Source organism: Ambystoma mexicanum (genome assembly GCF_040938575.1).
Source record: "Ambystoma mexicanum isolate Mex_15411 chromosome 12 unlocalized genomic scaffold, UKY_AmexF1_1 Mex_chr12_unloc.1, whole genome shotgun sequence".
NCBI lineage: Eukaryota > Metazoa > Chordata > Amphibia > Caudata > Ambystomatidae > Ambystoma > Ambystoma mexicanum.
In genome coordinates, this window is record NW_027182322.1 from 8,682 (window position 1) to 16,874 (window position 8,193).

General features: G+C 45.7%; 1 non-coding gene across 1 annotated transcript; it reads left to right on the top strand.

Moving 5' to 3' along the window:
* Positions 1–72, top strand: TRNAH-GUG (transfer RNA histidin (anticodon GUG)). Its single transcript has one exon. It is a non-coding gene; the product is annotated as a tRNA-His (tRNA).
* The last annotated feature ends 8,121 nt before the right edge of the window (positions 73–8,193 follow it).

Genomic DNA, 8,193 nt, shown 5'->3' on the forward strand with positions numbered 1-8,193 from the left:
GCCGTGATCGTATAGTGGTTAGTACTCTGCGTTGTGGCCGCAGCAACCTCGGTTCGAATCCGAGTCACGGCATTGCGGTGAGGCAATGTCACGGCAGTTGGGCAGATATTTTAGAATTTCCATTAATACATTGGCAATCTCTGTGGAGGACTGAAACAATTCGATATATCCTGGTACTGTACCTTTTGTTTCTTTAATGCTCTTTGCACACTTTTTCATCGGGTGACTGTAATGTATTTCAACCAAATCTAATTAAGAGCGCATTATGTGGTGACATTTGCAGTACATGAAACATTATAACACTGCCATTTACGTCAATAACCACTAGCTTGATTAAGACATATGTATTGCAGCGACAGTATTTCCCAGTTACAAATGGGAATAAAAACAACATCCGCGAGGGATTGAACCAACGACATTTAACTGATGTTGCCAATGGAGCGCGTTACAGAGAGCGCGAGGTCCCGCCTTTACAGTCACACGCTGATGATAATACAGATGTTTAAATAAACAGGCATATCTGTGGACTTGTGGTCTTTCTACATTGGGACTCATAGTCTAGTCCTAGGCTATTGTAGGCACTGGAGTATCTTTGAGTGGAATGAGAGGCGTTCTGTAGTCGCGTGAAAGGACCTTTCAAGTCAATCTGATATGTATTGTCCTGTGAAAAAAAGCGTTCTTAGACACAGTGAGGAGTTTTTGGGGATAATGGGAAAATCATTTGCAACTAAATGACAGGAATTTCTTAGTCCAATCATGAGGTGTGCTAGGCTTTTTTATACTGTGGCGGAAAGAGAGAGAGTATAACAGTCATTATAAATAAAGGGCCAAGGAAGTGACAGTTTATGGAAGGAACAATTTGCACATAGTATTAGAATGTGGTCAGGAGGAGGACAATGTGCTTACACATATGAAACATTAGAAGGTAGACATTATGGAAGCACATATATTTCTTTATTTTTATTGTATTTGGGGAGAGGGGGTTAATATAGCACGTCCAATGTGGAAAAGTGCTTCCCATAGCACCTTGCAGGTGGGCGACATCTAGAGCTGTGCAGTAGCCACCCATGCCCCAGAGGTCAAAGAGAAGAAGAAGTTACACATGTTGGAGGTGAGGGTGAGACAGGGAGGAGATATGATCCTCGTATGAAGCCGAGAGAAGGAGGAGGCGTGAACGTGCATCCATGTATGCAGGCGAGAAAGGGAGGAGTCAGGGTCATGCATCCCTTCCTGAGGGTGAGACAGGGAGGAGATATGATCCCCGTATGAAGCCTAGAGAAGGAAGAGGCGTGAACGTGCATCCATGTATGCAGCCGAGAAGGGAAGGAGCATTGGTCATGCATCCCTGCATGAGGGTGAGACAGGGAGGAGATATGATCCCCGTATGAAGCCGAGAGAACGAGGAGGCGTGAACGTGCATCCATGTATGCAGGCGAGAAGGGAGGGAGCATTGGTCATGCATCCCTGCATGAGGGTGAGACAGGGAGGAGATATGATCCACGTATGAAGCTGAGAGAAGGAGGAGGCGTGAACGTGCATCCATGTATGCAGGCGAGAAGGGAAGGAGCATTGGTCATGCATCCCTTCCTGAGGGTGAGACAGGGAGGAGATAAAATCCCTTTATGAAAGCAAGAGAACGAGGTGGCATGAACATGCATCTCTGTACGCAGGTGTGACAAGGAGGAGACATTAACATGCATCCCTTTTTGAGGGAGTGATAAGGAGTCATCATGAACATGCATCCCTTTATAAGGACATAACGTGGAGGACGCATGAACATGAATGCCTGAATGAGGGCTAAACAAGGAGTCATCAGGAATATGCATGCCTGTATGACAACAATACAGGGAGGAGACATACACATTGCATCCCTGTATGAGAGTGTGACAGGAAGGAGACATTACATTGCATCCCTGAATTAGGACGTGAGAAGGAGGAGACATTAACATGCATGCCTGAATGAGGGCTAGACAAAGACTTATCATGAAGATGCATGTCTTCATGAAGACCACACAGGGAGGAGATATAAACATGCATATCTTTATGGAGGAGAGACAGGGAGCAGATATGAACATGCATCCCTGGCGAGGCAAGGAGAAGATATAAACATGCAACCCTTTATGAAGGCGAGACGGGAGGAGACATCAACATGCCTCGCTGTATGAGGGGATAAAGGAATGAGCCATGACCATGCATCCCGGAATGCGGATGAAAAAGGGAGGAGCCATGACCAGTCCTCCCTCTATGAGGTCGAAACGGTGAGGAGACATCAACATGATTTGATTTGATTTGAAGTACTTGCAACGTGGCACACCGAGCAGGGACAACTGCATCTGGGAGCAGATGTTTCCAGGTTCCATATTCCACTCCATATTCCAACACAAAATCTTAGAGAGCTCCTACCAAAAGATCTGATTCTATCATTTATTTGAATAAGAATGCCTTTAGTGATTTTCCGAACTGTATTAGCTCTGTCATGTTTCTAAGTTCCCAAGGCAAGGTTTTCCATAGCCTGGGTCCATAGACTGCAAAACGTCGGTCTCCTCTGGAGATACAGAGAGAGGGAGGAATTACTAATAGCAGCTGATCTGCCGAATGCAGTGGTCATTTAGGTTGATACCAAGTCACCTTTTCCACAAGATAAGTAGGAGCAAGATTATGTAGACATCTAAAAATCAAACACACTATTGAACCGGGACAGCCCACACAGCCCTTTAAGACGAGGTAGCAATACTTTGAGATGAATGGGGATGCAGAAGATACTCAAACATCAATAATCAAAACAACTCAGGAAGTTGTTTTAATGTCAATAATCTAAAGCAGGGAGTACAACGGACATCAACGGACGTCTCACAGCATGATCTCAACGAAATTCATAAAAAACATTCTAAAACCCATCATTGCTGACGTTAACCAACGTATTGCTAACGTCATCCTACGTGGCAAACTACAAAGACCTAGTGGCAAATGTGATAGGCTTAGAGGGAACATCTAGGCATACGTTCCATACTAGTCGAAGAAAGTGATAGGCTCTTCAACATCGGGTGGGACTACTAAGCCCACCCTTCAAACAGGTCACTATGAACGTCACTAAATACAAGACTTGCCATTGGTTACACAAACTATTGGGCACTTATTTATTTATTTATTTCTATAGCGCCGAAGCTCGCAGGCATCAGGGCGCATTACATGAAGACAAGTACAACAGAAAAGTAACCGGACAGTAGAGTAAGATTACTGGTTCTGAGTAGATTACATTACATGTACATTAGTATTTATGCAGGTCCTTTATTTGAACAACAGTGTCTTCAGTTTTTTCCTAAAGGATAGGTAATTAGATCCTAGCCTTAGGCTGTTTGGGAGCTCGTTCCACTTAGTTGCCGCTTTGGTAGGGAAGGCTCGTCCAAGTCCATTATCTTTTTCGGAGTGACTTACTTTCACAAACCCTTGCGCCTTGGATCTTAAGGTGTGGCAAGGTTCGTATGTGGTTATTTGTTTTTTTAGGTATACGGGTGCGGATCCATATATACAGTGATGGACAATGGTCATTGCTTTAAAAGTGATCCGGTCTTCCAGGGCTAACCAATGAAGGGCCTTTCTGTCTTCTGTAATATGTTCCTCCTTTTTTTCTTGGTAATTGTCCTTACTGCATTGTTCTGTAGGACCTGACATTGTTTGATGCATTTTTTATTGGCCCCCCCCTTAAGTAGTGCATTCCCGTAGTCCAGTCTAGATGAGATGGTGGCTCTGGCGATAATGGTGCTGTTTTGTTTACTCACTAATGGCCTGATGCGGCTGAGCAGTTTTTGGTGGTATCAGCAACTGTTTTTCAGGTATGTTACGTGGGCTTCCGCTTCCAAGGATGCTTGCAGGTGGACACCTAGTGTCTTGACCTTATCAGAGACCCTTACATTTGTGTCTTTGATCTTAAAGGTGGTGTATTCTGTGTCTAGTTTAGCGCTTGCCTGGTGTGATCCAAAGATCATGAGCTCAGTTTTGCTTCCGTTGAGGCAAAGCCAATTTGTCAACATCCAGGCTTCGATGGTGCTGTAATTGCAAGCAAGCTTATTATTGTCAGTGGTATGACAGCTAGATATTTTGATGACAAGTTGTGTAACATCGGCGAAATGTGTAAAGAAGACCCCTAGGTTGGTTAATAGGGTACATAGACGCTGCAGATAGAGATGGAACAAAAGGGGCAATAGGATGGCCCCCTGGGGTACTCCATGATTTATAGGTCGGGTATGGAGAAGTGGTCACCACAGTGGATCTTGGAGCTCTGCTCTTTGAGGAAGGATGTTACCCAGTCTATGGCTCCTCGAGAACGATTACCTGATTTGTCTAAAGCCTTGTGGAGTTTTTGATGGTCGAGCAAATCAAATGCTGCTGAGAGGTCTAATAATATCAGCATCCCTGTTTTTCCCTCGTCTAATATATTAAGCATTTTAGTCTGAAGGTCCAGCAGGGCCGTCGCTGTACTATGTGCTCCTCTAAAGCCCAATTGTTGGGTGTCTGTGTGTAGGAGGCTGTTCCTGTCGACATAATTTTGGAGTTGGGTGGTAGCGACTTTGTCCAAGATTTTTAGGAGAAAGTTACAGTTAGTTATTGGACGGAGATTGGAAGGGACGTGTAGGTCTAATCCAGGTTTTTGGACTAGGAGTGTACCAGTAACTGTTTTAATTGTGGTAGGGACTTTGTTGTCTCTAAACAAAGCATTCACCATTCTACGAAGATAGGGGGCAAAAGTCCTGGCATTGTCCAGTATAAGCTAGGGGGGGGGGTAGTATGTTTTCGGAGCAGGCTGTGCATCTAATGGTAGAAAGTATAGAGTTCATGTCCTCTAGAGAGATTGGGAGAACTTGAATGTACTCCTCTCGTGGGGGGTATGCTCTAAGTTATCCAGGAGAAGGTGTGGTTGGACGTCCAACTTACAGGATTTTATGACTTAGCAAGCTTTTTGAATTTTATTGTAAAAGTCTGTTTGGTCCTTCTCACAGTCTTCTTGTGATGGCTGAAATGTATTTATTCATTTGTATTTGTAGAGCACACTACAGCCCGCAGGCATCGAGGTGCTATAACAGTGCTCTAGTTGGCTTGATTAAGGGTTCACTGTGAACCCGTCCAAGTAGATAAACTTAGAGGAAGGTACAATGCATGGTACAAGGTTACACACAGACTTAGACCATGCTACATTGCATGGCATGTGGTTGCAGAATACAGAGAAGGGGGAACAACAAGTTGTTAGGTAACAGGTACAGCAGGGGTATTTAAGGCTAGGCTAGTTCATAGAAAGAGACTAGTTTTGATGGCCTTGCGGAAGGCCGCATGGGAGTCAATTGTCCTAATAGGAGGGCGTTCCAGTGGGTGGCTGACAGAGTTGGGAAACTGGCGCCGCCGGCGCGGGCTTTGCGTGTCCTGGGAACAGTAATCACGTTTGAGTAGGGAGTTCTGGAAGGTCTGGAGGCAGGGGGTTTGGAGATCCTTTGGACCAGTTAGGGGGAGCTGCCTGGCCGTGAAGACACTTGTGTGTAAGGACAAGGGTTTTAAAGATCATCCTTTCTTTGACAAGGCACATGCACAAGGCACACCTGGGAGGGAGTGCTGGTAAACCCTGAGGGCAGCTTGTGGGAGAGATACACTTGCCTGATTTTGCTAGGAGGGTGCAGCTGATATTCAGGGAGGTGGGTGACACATCAATCAGTGTCTGTCTCCTAAAGTGAGTGGACGAGAGACATGTCGTCGGATGAGAACTGTGAGCAAGACCAGGTGGAGATGGGAATCCCTGGGGACAGCTTTTGTGAGAGAGACATGCTTGCCTGGTTTCACTGAGAGGGTGCAATGGAGATTTGAGTGGCTGGTTCACAGACCAGTCAGTGTTAGTCTCGTAAAGCGAATAGACAAGAACAGTGATCTCCCAACATTGCACCGTTTGGAGTACCGCAGGGCGATTTTATCTCCATCTCTTTTTAATCTTTATATGGAGCCCTTAGGAAACATTGGGACTCATTACGAGTTTGCTGGTATGTGGTAAAAGTGCCAGTGATTCTGGTGAACAGGACTTTTTAGCGTTCTGGTCAATTACGAGTTGGCAGTAACACCGTTGCCGGTATTACCGGCCCCGGCACAACCACCTCTGTAAATACCGGAGCTGGTAATATCACAAGGGACTGATTGCAGACAGTGCGCGGCCTCGAGCAATATGGCTGCTCCCATACAGGTAATACATCAGGCTCCCCAAAGGAGGGATAATAGATTTTCAGAGGTTTTAGCCTTAAGTGCCGCGAGGAGACTGAAATTGCAGCAAGAACATCTTCTGCTCACTAATATACTACATAGCAATGAGGTTCCCAGGAGCACCGATAGCTTCACCTGCTCCCCTACGGGCTCCTCCATACAACCTCGGCCAATGGTCTATTCACCTTACAATGCACATCTGGGGGTTAAGGGGGAGTTGTTCAAAGATAGTGGAGCTACACCAGAAAGCTCGGGCCCCTTAGGACATCATTTTCCTCGAGATCAGCCGGCTGAGTTAGCAGCAGCCAGAGCTGTGAAGGAGTTGGTTGAGCCCAAAGCCATAGCCAATTGGCTATGCTTTAAGGATAACATGTTACGGGATCTAGCAATCTGTTCGAACTTTGGGGAATTTTATTCCTGGGTAGACACTGTTTCGTCAAATATGTCTGTGCCCTTATCGTCATCTCTACAGAAGTCCTCTCAGGTGAAGTTTACTAGAGAGGAAAAGGCCTCTCAAACGTCCATTCTTGAGAACAGAGGTCATACAGACTCTCAAACAGAGCCGATTGAGCTCACTCACAGAGGGACATCTGGGAAATCCAAGACAACTCTGTTCATTCCTTGTCAAATGACTACAGTATCACAAGAGAGTATACCACCTCTTCTGAAGCCCAGGCGACTCATGGCTCCCCTTCCATTTAAGGACATTCGCCAGAGAAAATCCACCATGCCCGAAATTGCGGATTCCAACATGAGGAGTTTCGCATTGGACCCAAGAAACATCGTTCTGATCAATGTGGACAAGCCGAAGCAAGTGGAATCCAGGGAGTCACTAAAAAATAAAGTTTTAGCACGGCTTAGTAATAAAGTGGGACCCAATTGTATAAGGGCGCAGGACCTCAAAGTTCTTCGGAGACTACAGATCAGCAACTGGTGCAAGACAGATAACACTGACTGTATCATTATTGGTTGTGGGCCTAGTAGTTTGCCCTCTTTTATAAACAGTCTCACCAATGTACAGGACATGTCCGCCTTCACAAAAGTGCGAATAGTGTTAAATTAACCTATCCTCTTTTCTTTACGATGTTGTTTTCCTTCTTCCATGGGAATGGCCTAGTGGCCCCCTTGTCAGTACATGTTTTCGGAGCTTAATGTTGTTTGTTCTTGTTATACTCATTATGCCACTTTGTTGTTTTGTCGGCGCCTATAAGCCTTAGGGTACCTTGTGCGCGGTATAAATCAATAAACATAAACATAAGGCTGCGAACGCCAGCTGGAAACTGTGATCACTGCCTGTGTTCTTTCTGGAACTCCAGCGCCTCTCTATCCCAGCCTCAATATTTTTTCCGCCACCACCCTCCCAATGCCAGCCCGCCACCCCTCTTCGTAGGTCCCATGCAACCCCATTTACCCCCTCTCCTCCTGGCCTCGTCATCTCCATCACCTGCCTACTGCCGTGGCAAAGGGACGTTTTCCCTTTTCTGTTTTTATGGTGGTGGCCTTTGGGAGATTTGGCACGTGCAATTGGTGCAGAGCACTTTTCCTGTGAAAAAAAATTAACTATTAGCACCCAGGAGGGAGCCCCTGCGGTTCTTATAGGGATAAAACTCTGCAATGGAAGGGGACAGGGTCAATAACAGCTGTAAACTCTCACAAGACCATCACTGCTCTCACACTTTCCTGCTCTCAGGCTGGCGGGCCATTATCGGCCCTGGCTGCCGCCCCATTGCCAGGTTTGTGTAACTATATTATTTCTAATTGGCTCCACTTTGATGACTTTCATTGGGATTCTGACTTGATTATTGAGATCTTAAATAAGTGACTAGGGATCAGGTGTCCACTTATTCGCATGGATGACAACACAACCAACCTGTAATTCAAACATGAGTCATGACATCACGGATGGAGTACAGCTTATGATAGAGGTGGAACAAGGCGCTCTAGCAGCCCAAGTAGCTC